A 14,774-nucleotide genomic window follows, 5' to 3' on the forward strand; every position below is an offset into this window, starting at 1 on the left:
TACTTTGAAAGAACTTTCATGCTATTGGTGAAAAACAAGTATCCAGATATATTAATACAAAAACCAAATACAAAATAATTTAGAGGGAGAGAAAAATACTGACAATAGTGGAAATAGGGGAAGGCCCATGAGTTGTACTTGGAAGGAAGCTAGGAATTCTATAAGGTGAGGAAAAGGGGGAATAGTTTAGACATGGCAGGACATCTTGAAGAAAGATATAAAAGAGGAGATAGAGCATCAAATAAGGGGATCAGCACAGTAGGCCAAGAAGAGGCATAAAAATGTGTCTCTGTTAGCAAATCCATCAATCAATAGATCAGCAAACCTACAAAGGTGAGGCAAAGGAGAAAGCAGACAGGCCTGGAAGTCAAAAGAAAGAGGTTTTAGTCTGAAGTTCTGCTACTAATAAGTTGTCTGATTTGGGACAAATCCCTTCCTCTCTCTGTTTCCACTCATAAAATAAGAGGGATGGGGGGGGGGGTTGGGCAATCTGATCCTTAAGGTCTCTTCTGGCTCTAATATTCCTTTGGTGACTTTCTGATTTATTAAGCAGTGATTATGAACAAGAGGCTCTGCTAAATGTGTGTGCATGTGGACTTTGTATTTATTCAGTTCATATTCTGATATATGTTTACGTCTCCTTCTTATAGAATGGAAACAAGCGCCTTGAGAAGAGCTACTGCCATATTGGCTTTAGACTACTCAGAGCCAAACAAACTCCCTAGCATAAGTAGACACCCAATAAATACTTGGTGATGGTTTGATGGAAGAGACAGGTTTTTCTCTCAACCATCACACAGGCTCTTTGTGGAGACAAGATGCAGGTGAGGTGACACATGAAAAGACTTTTCTGGGTCCTGTGAGTGGTATAGGTGCTCCAGGTCAGAGGAGGGAGTAATCACTGTGGGTTGGGGTGATGGGGGAGTCTTTATGAAGAGATGAGACTTGAGCTGGGCTTTGAAGTTTCCCTTAACGAGGAAAATTCATTGTCTTGCCCCCACCCCCACTCCCTGTCCTTTGCAGTATTGGGAGCAGGATTCCAAATCCATCTATTTGGGCTTAGCTGAGACATAAAACATATTGTTTAAGGCTTGGATGGCTGGAATGGGAGGGCAGCGAGGGGGCTAGATTTATTTCTGCATCCTGTCTCAGGAGCTGGTACTTTCAAATTTGAAGTGAAACTTTCAGATCTACCCAGCTGTCCCCAAAGAGCTGTTAAGTGCTCTGAGAAGCCAGGAAGGGGGACGCCACAATGGCCATGTATCCAGCTGCTGCGTTAGGGAACAGCTGAACTTCAAAAGAAGAATGGGGTCTACACATGGACAGCTGGTTATGTGTGTGGGTGTAGTGGGGGGCACAGATTAGGGGAGGGAAGCTGGTTGAGGAGCATCGTGAAGAGAAACAGGGGAACGCAGAAGAGAGATATGGAAGGAGATGAAAGTATCTTGTAGTTGTCATCAAAGAGCTTGTTTGTGTCATCAGAGAACAGTGGGATTTGTGGGCTGGGGGGCGCGCTGAAGAAAGACTTGTTTTTAAAGTAATATGTTCTGAATTTAAAAATTAATACTAATGTAAAATTTTCCTGATAATACCTTGGGTATCCATATAGAGAAATGGTGTACTTGGTTGAAATTCTCTTGTGGACTACCATATAGACTAGGATAGTGGCAAGAATATTGGCCCTCAAGTCAGAGACCCTGAGTTCAAATCCCACCTCTGATGTTTACTAGCCATATGACTCTGGGCTGGGGTTTCCTCATCTCTAAAATGAAGAAGCTGGATTAGATGGTCTTGGAGATATCATTCCACTCTCGAGCTATGCCACTATGTGATTGTCCCTATTTTTTCTGGAAATAATAAGCAATACTCTTACTACTCCATTGGCTTGCTTTGTGGGACAATTTCAACTATTATTCATCTAAGAGTCAGGTATTTTAGGGAGTCTGGCAAGAAGTAAGGGTGACCATCAAACAAGAGGAAATTTACTGATTTGGGAAATAAATGTATTATGAATGTCAGCAGGACATTGAGTGGAAGATCACAAAGCTATATCTTAACCTGTTCAGATAAAAAGATGTTATCAGGAGGAATACCTTTTAAAAAAGGTCAAACAAGTAGGTGAAGGGGAAAGGAATAAACAGGTATTAAGCACCTATTATGTTTACTGTGTGGAGTGCTTTACAAATATTATCTCATTGGATACTTACAACAACCCTGCCAGGGACATATTGTAACTCCTAGGTTATAGTTGAGGAAACTGAGGCAAACAAATTTTAAGATACTTGTCCTGCATCACACAGCTAGTCAGTATTTGAAGTAACATTTGAACCCTGGTCTTCCGACTCCAGGTCTAGGACTGTTCCCTAATTGCCTAGAATTGTAGAAAGGGAAAAGTGGATTAACAAAAATCTCCTGAACAATTAAAAAACTCAAACCAGACACCAAAGTCTACCATGTGGACAAGGGAACAAGGGAAAAATTGGATGGAGCTGATAAAGACAACTGAATTTCCATCACTGAAGCTATTCAGTGCTCAGAGGAACCTCTTCAGTTCAGGTTACTTAGAAATAATGAACTTGGCACTAATAACATACATGGGAATGGGTTAAGTGACCCCAGTCAATGTTCCTTCTAGGCCAAATGATTCTATAATGATTGACCCAGGTGGCCAAGCAAATGTCTCAGAGGATGAAAGGCCATTTTAAACTGTATTCCAAGACTTCAGCTGCCAGCAGTGCTTTGTCAGTATTTGGACCATTTTCAAGTCATTTTCTGTAGTCAAGGACTGTGGCAGGAAGGGCTATCCAGGAGCCAGCTCAGGTCAACTAAAGTCAGAGGCTGAGAATGGAAAACTCCCTAGCCAAACTCAAGGTACAGTGGTGGTGGTGGTAGTGTTGGAGAGGGGTTGTAGTTAGAGCAAGGATCTGTTCCTAAGGATCCCTGGGAGTTTTCTGATGATCCTCAACCCTAGAAAACATTGTCCACATTTTATAGGAGGAGAAAGGCATTTCTTTGATTTTTTGAGTTTTGTTTCATTTGGTTTGCCAAGGGTGGGAGAGTGTGTCAATTGTAGGAGATCTAACCCTCTTTCCTTTTTCAATGATTTAGACCAAGTCTAAAGTCATCCTGATCCCCTCATTTAACGAAGTGCTTTCTGATCCCAGTGTCTTAACAGCATAACAATACCTGAGAAATTTTTACATTCTGAGCAGCATTCCCATTTTCTTCCCTTTCTCTGTGATCTCTCTCTCTCTTCTCTCTCTCTCTCTCTCTCTGTCTCTCTCTCTCTCTCTCCACACACACACACACACACACACACATACACACAAACACGTGTGTGCATTGAGAAGGTAGGATTTCCTCTTTCTCCATCTTTGAGGGCTAATATAGAGGCCTCCCAGAAAAACAGAAGTGAGAGCTGCTCAGAGATCTTAGAGACCAGCTGGTGCAAGAGATTAAATGACAGAGTAGGGCACTGGACTGCTGACTTGATCTGGTGGAAAGATAATTGCAAGAAGAGTCAGAGGAGCGGGATTTACATTTTACTTCGGTCAGGTAAATCATATAACCTTGGGTCAATCACTTTCCTGGGCTTCAGATGAGGTAAGACTTGATGGACCTCTGAGGTTCCTTCTAACTTTAAACCAATAACCCAGTGACATCTGACTGAAAATCTAAATGAGATACCTAAATGATACTTATATATTGGAGACTGGATTGGCATTAAATAAACCAAGGTTGTGAGAGGGTCTAAAACATTGGGGTGATTAGAGTGATAACAAAGACAGAGATCAAGAAACAAGCAAGTACAGGAAGGACTTTCAGATTGATTGTCTAGTTATCTATGCCTGTGTATATTGCTTCTGAATTTTCTCTTTTATCATATAAATCAATCTTGAAAAATACACCTGTAGAGTTTGTGACAGAGGAGAGATAGGGAAGAAGGGCCAGTTGCTTAGAGTTTTAAGCATCTCATGGAGATAAGAATTTAGGGGTTCAGGTCTAGGAATAAGTGAAAAAATTCCCTTGATTGCTAGAGGTTTAGTAAACAGAAGGCTCTGTGCACTGGAACTAGGATTAAGATACTTAAAGATTTTCGATAGGAGCCCAGGCTGTGGGAACAGGGTTTGATTGTTTTTTGACCTGTACTCTAGCAGTCTTCGTCATAGGCAGGGAAGTTAGTGTTGGGGAAAGAAAGACCAAAAAAAAAAGTGAGCAAATATTTCTTATTTAGGATTGCACACTACAGAGTCAGTCAGAGATATCACATCATTTTACTTTTGGAAATTTGTAAATCCAATCCCATTTTGTCATGCCTCATTAAGACATCTTCAGAAAGAGAAGGGAGCTTGGTTAAGGTTACAGTACTAATCAGGGATGAGCTGAGTTGGCTGCCAGGGAATATTTTGCTCTTTTAAGGCCTACCTTATTTACTATCTCTCAGTGTCATTTGCAGGACCATCTGTGGGCAGACTGATGAGAGATTACAGAAAAAAGAAAGGAAGATGGATGGTAGAAGGTAATCTCTCTCTCTCTCTCTCTCTCTCTCTCTCTCTCTCTCTCTCTCTTCCTCTCCTTTCCCCAACCCCTCTCTCTTTCTTTCACACATAACACTCACACATACACACACACACACACATATACACATACACATATTTTTCTAATCATTCTTCTTTTCTTATAATATCAAAGAATTTAGAGCTGGAAGGAACCTTAAGGATCATCTAACGTCCTTTTCATTCTGGATGAGGCAATTGAAGTTGTCTTTCCCAAGGTCACACAGATTGTAAGTTATTGTTGTTTTTTCTTCATCTTCAAAGAGGACCAAAGACATCACAGGGTGATGTCTTGACTGGTGAGTGAATTGGATTGAACTAAGGCAGAGCTGCACAAAGTCATCAGTTTTACTCTCTCTTCCAGAGTCCTGGTAATCCAATGGCAAGCCAAAGTCAAACAATTGGAGATGGTCCTGGATGCATCTTGCTGTCTTGGATGCTTGTCTAAGTTGTAAATGTGTCATAGCACCCACTTCAATTGATTTCATGGTCGTTGGAACAAATTGTTCCCATCTATCCATTCTTTTGGAGGAAGTTTTCACATTCTTGTGTTAGACATCTCCCTAACTCACCAATCAGTGAGGGTTTGAGGTCTGTCAAAGGGGATTCACACCTGGATCACCTTTAACTCCAAATCCACTTCCATCCACTCTCCTTCCCCACTCACAAACCCCAATATCTCTCATTATATTTGTGTGTAAAAAAAGCTAGAATAAAGATATTTTTTGATCACTGAGGGTTTTTAAAAATACAATTTTGTTTAATAAACTGGGCAATAATTTTAGAGGCATAAGACACTCTAAAAATAACACGGACTTAAAGAAGTTGTAGTTACTTAACTGCCTACTGTGTTATTGAAGGTCAAGGCCAGACCTATCAGAATCACTCCCATAGTCTGTTTTATAATTACAGGCTTTCTACTTCATTTCCTATCTCGAAGGAGCCAAGCCTGGCTTTAAATTGAGCATCACTGCTCTATTATTTGAGTTCCTTTACATCACTATAAATGACCAGCTACACTTGATTCGAGCTGTCCAAATATTCCCTAACTCTGTAATGTCCACAGAGACGGCTAGTCAGTCACAGAGCTGACAAGGTAAACAGAGCCGAGGGGGCCGGCAACCTTAGACTATTTAGTAGGAAGACTAACTGAAGAGTGATGACCCACTTCAAAGTAATAGGCTGGGGACGACATGTTCAAATAGGATGTTATCATCAAAGTCTCTATTACCTCCTCCTTGATGATTCTCACCCTCAAAGTTCAGTTTTCACAGCTTACCTTTCTCATAAATAAAGGTCTGTCTTTGATGATTAAAAAACAATCATTGTGAAAATGCATGTTGTACAGGAGAGAAATAAAGTTGTGGTCAGAAGTAAATACAGAAGTGATTTGGCTCAAGAGTAATATGAGGACTCAAGTGAAATGCTTGGCAAAAATTCTCTCCAGTGATAAGAACAAGGCCCCTCTTCCCTGGTAGGACAGCTTCTGAATTTTCACAGATCTTCCACATATGTTATCTCATTAGCTTCTCACAACAATCCCGTGAAGTCCGTAAAAGAAGGAAAATGATTACCATTTTATAGATAAGGAAAAACTGCTGGAATAATCATCGAACATCTGAAAATTGTCCTCATTTTCTATGGCTTACAAAATATTATTGTTATAACTCTGTATCAAGAAGTCATGTTACAGTTTTCTAGTTCTTGGTAGACATTTAATGATTGGTCACTGATTGTTTTTGTTGTATTTTATAATTTGTTGTTTTTAGGAGGGATCTAGGGACCTAGTCAATTCAGGGAATTTTGAATTTTTGACTAGTGCAGATTAGCAAACTGAAAACAATTCTCAATTTGATCATATTAAGAGAGTTGCTTGCAGGTAACTGAGAGGTGAATTGATTTACTCAGCCAAGTTCACACAGCCGATGTGTATCAGAGGTCAGACTTTGATTTTCCAAACTCCAAGACTATATTATCTTTTGCTGCCTCTATAAAGTTGTTAAGGCAGCCAATTAATTTGATAGTAGGAAATAATGGTGCTAGCTTCTACATATATTGTGCTTTAAGGCTTCTAAAATATTTTTAATAGAATGCAAGCTCCTTGAGGTTGGGGACAGTTTGGATCTTGCCATATTGCTTGTTGAACTTTTAGTTTTTTCATTTGTCATTCAACTTTCCATTTTTATGTGTTCTTTCCCTGAAAGGAGGGACTCACATTTTTTTTTCTGCTTGTGTGCCTAGTTTCTAGCATGTGAAGCACTTCTTAACAAAATGCCTTTTTGCTCATTTATTCATTCATTGTTCACTCAAAGAGGCTGAGTAACTTATAAGTAACACAAGACTTATTAGTAGAAGAGTTGAGTCTTGAATGATGCTCTTTTAATTCTTAAGTTAATGCCTTTACAATATGCATCATAATACGCAAAGCTCAGAAGACTCAATAAATTCATAATATGAACTTGATATGTTTGTATTTTATAGAAAATATATTGGGGCAAACACTAGACAATAAGTCAATGTACCTGGGTTTGAATTCTGCTTCTGATATTCATTATCTATGTGAACATGAGTTCTCTAGAAACATCAGATTTTGCTTTATTACTATAAAATTTGTCATCCTAATAATCAAAAACAACAACAAATCAACAAGCCAATGCATGACTTGCCTCTTGGCGAACACATTTTCAGCATTTCTGAGAATCTGTCATCTAGAAGGAAACTCTTCTGATTTCTATAACCCTGCCAGAATTGACCATAAGAATATTTGGTTGGAATCAATAAAAATATGTGGATTTACAACTTTTCCACCTCCCCCCCTTCAAAAATACCACACCATTCCTCCCCCCAACTCATGAATCATCTTTTGAAAGTCTTGAACTGTCTTCTGATTCATCATCTGGCCCCAAGCTGGTGAAACAGAGTTTGCTCTTTGAGTTTCTGATTCCTTTTGCACTGTGGAAGCATTCAGACCTGACAGCATTTCTTCTACCTGCTTTTGCATGTATGGCGCCCTGGAACATTGGAGTGGGTCTTGGCAGCTAATAATGATGACATGAGATAGGGTTCATCCTGACCTCAGAGGACAGAGAAAGTTCATCTCAGCTGCATTTCTCCCCAGCTGCAGCAGAATCAGACGTGACTGAAAGGTCTGGTGAGTCCTGTTCTTGACTGCAGCTTGGAAAGAATCAAAGAATCTCTGAATTAGAAGGGTCCTCAGAGGCCATGTAGCTCAATCTGTACCTGATCATGCATTCCTTCTACAAAATACCTGACAAGTGACCTCTTGAAGACTTCCATGAAAGGAGAACTCTTGAGAAAGTCATGTCAAGAATTCTGCAAAGACCAGGACCTATAAGCTATGGCAGATGGAATCAGACCAACTGATTTTATTGTGTGGATAACATAATACGTCTTCTAATATCTTCTTAAATATAGTCACCTAAGAAAGGGGATAGGTATGTTATAAGGGGCATTCCTTTCATTTATGGATCAGGCTAGATGGTTTCAGAAGTTCCATATAACTCAGATTCTTTTGAACAAAGACTGTTATTCAGATACTATTATGTCTTTCACAGAAGATTCTAATAGGAAAGGAAGAAATCAAAAAGATTAATTTGGCATAATATTGAATATATAAAGATCACACAATGCATACTAATTGTCCATGTGACACTGATTAGGAAATTTCTACATGGAGATTGAACTCTCTTCAAACCTTGCTAGTGAAAACTGCTCTTTTCTAAAGTTTTCTATTACTCGAGGGAGTAAAACCATCCTGAAGCTCACAATTTCAGTGTCATATTTACCTTCTCAATCTCACTCACCCCCATGTATCCTCTTCCTCTCTCCATAGCATGTCTTTCACATCTTACACAACCATCACTTTGGTACTCTATTCCAAATCCTCATCACCTTTCACCTGAATTATTTCAATGGAACCCTAATTGGTCTCCTGTACTCCATCTTTTATTTCTTCACAACCACCAGAGATTTCTATATAGTTCAGGGGTGATGATAACACTCTATTCCCTGTTCTCCCCTAACATTGGACAAATTCCAGTGTCCTCTTCTGACCACTAGGATCAAGGACATATACTTTTGGCTTTTAAACCTCCTAACACTTGATCCAATGACTTTTATAACCCAATTACACATTATTTGGACAGCTGAATAGTACAGTGAATAAAGCACTGAGTTCAGAACCACAAAGACTCATCTTCCTAAGTTAACATCTGATCTTAGACACTTACTAGCTGTGTGACACTGGGCAAGTCCATAATCCTATTTACCTCAGTTCCTCATCTGGAAAATGAACTAGAGAAGGAAATGGCAAGCCTACAAATGGCGGGGGGGGGAGAGAGAGAGAGAGAGAGAGAGAGAGAGAGAGAGAGAGAGAGAGAGAGAAAGAAAGAGAGAAGGAAGCATTCCAGCAACAAAAATACACTGAGGTATGTTTATGAGAGAAATGAGGCAAGAACAGACAGTTTGGGACCAGATAGTGAAGGAGGATACTGAATGCCAGGTTGTCTGAATTTTATTCTTTTGGAAAAGAACTATCAAAAATTTTTGATTAGGGACATAAAGTGATATTTTAAGATCAGTCTATTAATGGGTACAGATCCATGCATTTTCTAGTATTCAGTTTTATCTTGTTAGGTTTCCTCTATGAGACTTACCTTACTAAATATTGACTGAGGAAAACTCTCTTCTCTAGTCAGTGGTTAGCAGAGAACTATTGGACCCATAGCCATTTATTTCTGTTCCCCTATGCTGAGGAAGAGTTGGGGTTGATATTTCCAATCATCATGGGCTACCAGCTACCAGCTACCAAGAGTGGCTACAGTATCATTGTCTGTAGGTATGACATAAGAATCACTTCTATTTCTTTAGCCTTTTGAGATTGCCAAAATGCTTTTCTTCTATCAACTCTGTGAGGTAACATAGGATAGTTGAAGGATCACTAAACTTGGACCTGGGCTTGAATTATGGGCTCTGACTCTCATTAGAAATGTGACCTTGGACAAGACCCCTTTTCCTCTCTACCTCAGTTTCCTCCTATGTAAGTAAAATAAAAGGAGGGGATTAAATGATCTCTGATGTAATTTGCAGTCTACTTTTTTCCCATTTCAATTTAAGACCTAATTATTTTATCAGATACTGGGTTGCCAAAAATTGATATATTCAGTAAAATGTAAACTCCTTGAAGATAGGGACTGTTTCATTTCTGTCTTTGAGGTCCTAATACTTAACAGCAGAACAGATTCTTAATAAATACTTGATGAATTGAACTGAATTATAACTATCCTTTCCTGTTCCCTCCTCCTTCACTATTTTTTTAATGAATTGCTAGCACCAGAAAGTCTTGATCTTTTACTAGCTCAGTTCCTTTTTCCACCCACCCCTACCCCCCAACCCCCAGGCTGTCCCAAAATTGGGTATTGAGAAAAACTTTCAGGACATTGTTGCCTCAGAGGGACAAAGCAGACTGTTCTTCCCACAGCTACTAACCATAAAATTAAGAGGAGCCTGACAATTAATTTTGTTTGCCTGACTTTAAATCTATTAACAGCAAAATGCCTGTTTAAATCATTCTTTTGTAAGCATATTTGTAAATAATACTTTAAAACACTTCATCTGATGACACTTCACTGTAGCTGAAAGTTACCAGACTGAAGATGTGATTTATGTTTTGACAGCATTTAGGTAACTATTTACCCCCCAACAATAGAAACAGCAATTGACAAAATTAAAAAAAAGAACGCAGCCCAACAAAAATTAATTTGCACCAGATTTAATAGCTTCTCGAGGCAGATCCAGTCCCTCCTGAATAATGAAGTGCATTCTGCTTGTGGTGTAGTGGAAAGGCCAATGAACTGAGGAATTAGGATACCACAATTCTTATACCAGTTTGCCCCTTTTTGGACCTGTTTCCTCATCCAAGAAATAAGGGGGGGGGGGAACTGGATTACCTCTACATTCTCTTTCTGTTCTGAGATTCTATGAACATCCAGATCCCCAAATATCTACAGACAGACCTGGGTATGTGGGGGTGGGGTGGGGGTGAGGAAGGCCACATAAATAAATGGAAATTTCTAACAGGGACATGAGGATTTTCTTTTTCATTTTTTAAAAAACTGGAATAAGGCACGAGTATAAATTCCAAAAAGAGCAATTTATTTAAGTCTATCATTTTTTGGCAACACAATAGAACGCACATTGGGATGAACAGCAACAAATCACTTCGCTCCCCACTGTCTGTTTGCTCCACCATATGTTGTGGAGAATACAATTCACATGCTGAAGTTTTGCCTCCTTTCAATGTGAGAAAGCATATTGTGATATCAGCAGCCTGGTCACAGAGCCAACATTTAGTAGGGAGGTGGGGACTGAGTGGGGTTGGGGGGGGAGTAGGGAAAAAGAGGAAGCAAATAGTAGAGGGTCGAATAACTCTCCCGTAGGAACTGAATTCAGAGCAGGGAGTTGTTTGGTGATGCTTAGGTAAATATGGGCCCCACAGACAAGTCACTCATCAGCACTTCACATAATACATAGGTGCTTGTTGGATGAATGAATGGATGTAGGATGAATGGATGAGCAGTAAGATCTAGGCTTCATTCTAGCAGGCATCCTTCTCTAATCATTTATTTCCTTTTCCCAATGGAAATAGTATCATTTCTTTTTTTTTGTTATTTTGAATTTACATCCACATATTAACTCTCATGATGCACAGGACTTTGAAGAAGATAAAAGTCTGTTTTACCTGTGATTCCTGGAGTAGCAAAGAATTCTCTGATTTGAGAAGGCTGAGGTTCAAGCCTGGCTTCTGATACATGCTCACTGAATGGTCACAGGAAAATAACTTAGTCTCTCAGTATTCCTGGGAAATTATTTAAGACAAAGTCTCTATCAAGAGAGGGGATTGTCATAGTGGGAATTTGGGACATTGATGAAATCAAGGGTGCAGGTTCAACAACTCTTCCTATTCTCACCCCATCCTAACTCTTTCATACCCAAAGATGACATCATTGATTATCATTAGGAAATGAACTTGACATTGATTTTCTAGTTAAGATCTAAATAAGTTAGAAAATGGATGGAGGGGGTGGCTAGGTGGTGCAGTGGATAGAGCACCGGCCCTAGAGTCAGGAGTACCTGAGTTCAAATCTGGCTTCAGACACTTAATAATTACCTGTGTGGCCTTGGGCAAGCCACTTAACCCCACTGCCTTGCAAAAACCTTAAAAAAAAAAGAAAATGGATGGAGATGTGTCATATAATTATTATAGAGAGCTAATGGACAAGAAAACTCAACCAATTCAGGTCAGCATCTGCCCTGCAACTTATCGTCTTAGAGATTTTCCTAGAAAAAGGGAAAGTTAACTAACTTTCTCAGGGTCACACAATTAGTATGAGTCAGAAGTATGATTTAACCCAGTTTTCCCAGACATTGAAGCTAACTCTTCATGCCCTAATCACATTGCATCCTTACAAGTCAATATATATATATATATATATATATATATATATATATATATATTCAAAAAGTCATGTAATATTACAATTGGTTGGGGCCATCGTGACCACCTGTTATTTTATATAAGAGGAAACTTACCCTTGGAACAGTTAAAAGACTTGACTAAGGTTACACAGGTAGTGGCAAAACCAGGATTAGTGACATGGTCTACTGATTCTTAAGTCCAATGAACTTTCTATTCTTCCCCAGTTTAACAGTACAACTGTCCTGGGGCATTCATGGCCAGTAGAAAAAAGAGATGGGAGATAGGGCAAAAGAGGGTGGAGAAGTAATTAATGTGCAAGGCCAAGATGCAGATTATGATTGGAAATTTTTATGGGTTGTTAGGCAGCAAGGTTTGCTTAGGGAAGTTAATATTAAGTCTGTTGCAAATTAATTTTGGTTGGTCTACATTTTCTTTTTCAATTTTTCCATTGCATTTATATAGAATTTATATAGTCTCCTAACTTCAAGCTCAGTGATGTTTTCACTAACCAATATTGTCTCTCACTTACCTGGTCCTCTTAGAATTGATGGATTACTTTTTGTAAAGTTGTTGGCAATGGTTGGTCACAGATTAGATTAACTCCTATGTACCTATTCCTCCATTTTAATTTTAAAGGTACATTTTAATCATGGCTCCCTATCTGGCAACATTAAGAGGTGCATATTAGTATAATAACTAAACTCATAATTTTAATTCATTACCATTATACTAAAGGACTGACCCAGACCACAGGCATGTTTTATATATATATATATATATATATATATATATATATATATTTATATACATATATATATCATACATACTTTCTTTCATTCTTAAAATGATTAGAAGAAATTCTCTGTGGAATTTCTTTTATGAATTCCCTCTCATGTATATGGTACAAATATTCCTGAAAGAAAATAATGCATTTTGGAGGCATTGTACACCTATTTTGAAATCCCATCAGCGAACAAGAAAATTTCTGTGCTTTTATTCATTAACAAATATTTATTAAGCATATGCATGGTGAATAGTGAACTGGCCTCAGAACCAGAAGATCTGACTCATACCTTGACTCATATCCTGGGAAAGTCATGCAATGTCTTAGTTCTTTAGGCATCACCCTGGAACTTTTGAGTTGCAGAGAAGATTCTAAGGTCTTTATTGGTAGCTTTCTATACCAATGACATCCCTATCCCCATGTGGAATACAACAGAAAAAAATGTGACCCCCACTTTTGAGGAGCTTACAATTTAGTAGGTGGAATTGGTTACCCAAATACAAAGAATGTGAAGAAAGTGTATGACTTTAAATTGGAAGGAAAATAAATGCATAACAATATCAAGTCTAATCATTTTCAAGTTTTCTCAGGGAAAATTTTGGGTTCTTTGCTACTCTAAGAATTACAGGTAAAACAGAATTTTGATGTCTAGCCCTAGGCTGTGAATCCAACTGCTTGGTTCAATTAAACCAAACAGATGTGGGGGAAAAAGTGAGACTGGGACTTGGAATATAATTCTAAATGAGCTTTTTGGGGTTTTTTTCCTTTCTATTACAGATTTTAGACTAAGCCCTCTTATTGCCTAAAATCTGCAACTTGATACTAGGAGCTTGTCAAAATTAAGTGCGTGCTTTATGAGTTTACATTTTTACAGTCTAACTGTTTTTCTTTGATATTTGACAGGGACGAAGGTTCCCATGTCATCTGGCCTTGAAGTATCTTTAGAACTTTCTCCGGACCAATTTGCCTGAGCCCAAGGTTGCAGTGAATTATACGATCTTCAATCTGCCTGCCCAGCCTGCTTGCCCTTGGGCCCACACTTGAGGGCTAACACCTGTTAGCTGGACAGACCAATTAATAAAAAAAAAATTCAGTAAGCTGCCAAAAATCAAAGGTAAAGGATAAAAATATAATTTTAGCTTTTGAGCTCCCAGAAGTGACCTTTGACTCCCAATGCCTGTGTGGCAGGAGAGACAGGTTTTCTAGATTCCTTCTCTCAAGATGCTTCTCTTGATGTTGCCAAATAGGGAGCCATGATTCAAATGTACCTATTCCCCCATCATCGCACTCATGCATAATTGCTCACACTGATATCCAACTGAGATATTCCCTGAAAACAAAACAGAACAAAAAAAAGTCAAAATTGCCAATTTCCACAACACACCCCTCCCCCCTTTAAAATTGTAATTGGAAGCTCTCAAATAACACGACAGTGCATCACTTGTAAGATCAAATGCTATTTCCTTTAAGAGGTGGCAGTTGGGGTTTCCAGTTGATGATTATAATTTGGCATTTGTTTCAAAATATGTCTGTACATTAAATAGATAACTGTGAACTTCAAAGAACTAAACACCAATTGTGAGCTGGGGCTCGGCCACACATAGAGCTCGGCTCCTCTCCCCATTCCTTTGGTAGCCGAGACAAGGTCACTGATCAGGGTAATTTGTAGGAAAAGTCAATTTCTCAAGTACCCGAAGCAGGTGTTGGGCCACTCTGTGACAATTTACTGAATCCAAATTGAGGAAGTTGAATAGAGCAAAGGTTGTGACCCAGAGGAAGAAAGAAGGAAAGCAAATCTCTTTGACTGTATTTTTAACTCCTTTTCAACTGAGCCATCCTCATCAAATTGGGGCTGCTAATGCTCCCCAAATAAATAAATGAAGAACAGAATGTCTGCCTCAGATCGCTGACTTTACCTGATTTCTTTGACCAAAAC

General features: G+C 38.8%; 1 long non-coding RNA gene across 2 annotated transcripts; it reads left to right on the plus strand.

Annotated features, from left to right (window-relative positions):
• Positions 1–3,448: 3,448 nt before the first annotated feature.
• Positions 3,449–14,715, plus strand: LOC141519960 (uncharacterized). 2 transcript variants are annotated; one of them, XR_012477485.1, is made up of 3 exons: positions 3,449–3,555; positions 4,457–4,519; positions 13,742–14,715. It is a non-coding gene; the product is annotated as an uncharacterized LOC141519960 (long non-coding RNA). The 2 variants fall into 2 exon arrangements; XR_012477486.1 differs by lacking the exon at positions 13,742–14,715 and adding an exon at positions 4,693–5,324.
• Positions 14,716–14,774: the final 59 nt, after the last annotated feature.

Source organism: Macrotis lagotis, chromosome 4 (genome assembly GCF_037893015.1).
Source record: "Macrotis lagotis isolate mMagLag1 chromosome 4, bilby.v1.9.chrom.fasta, whole genome shotgun sequence".
In the NCBI taxonomy this organism is placed as follows: Eukaryota; Metazoa; Chordata; class Mammalia; order Peramelemorphia; family Peramelidae; genus Macrotis; species Macrotis lagotis.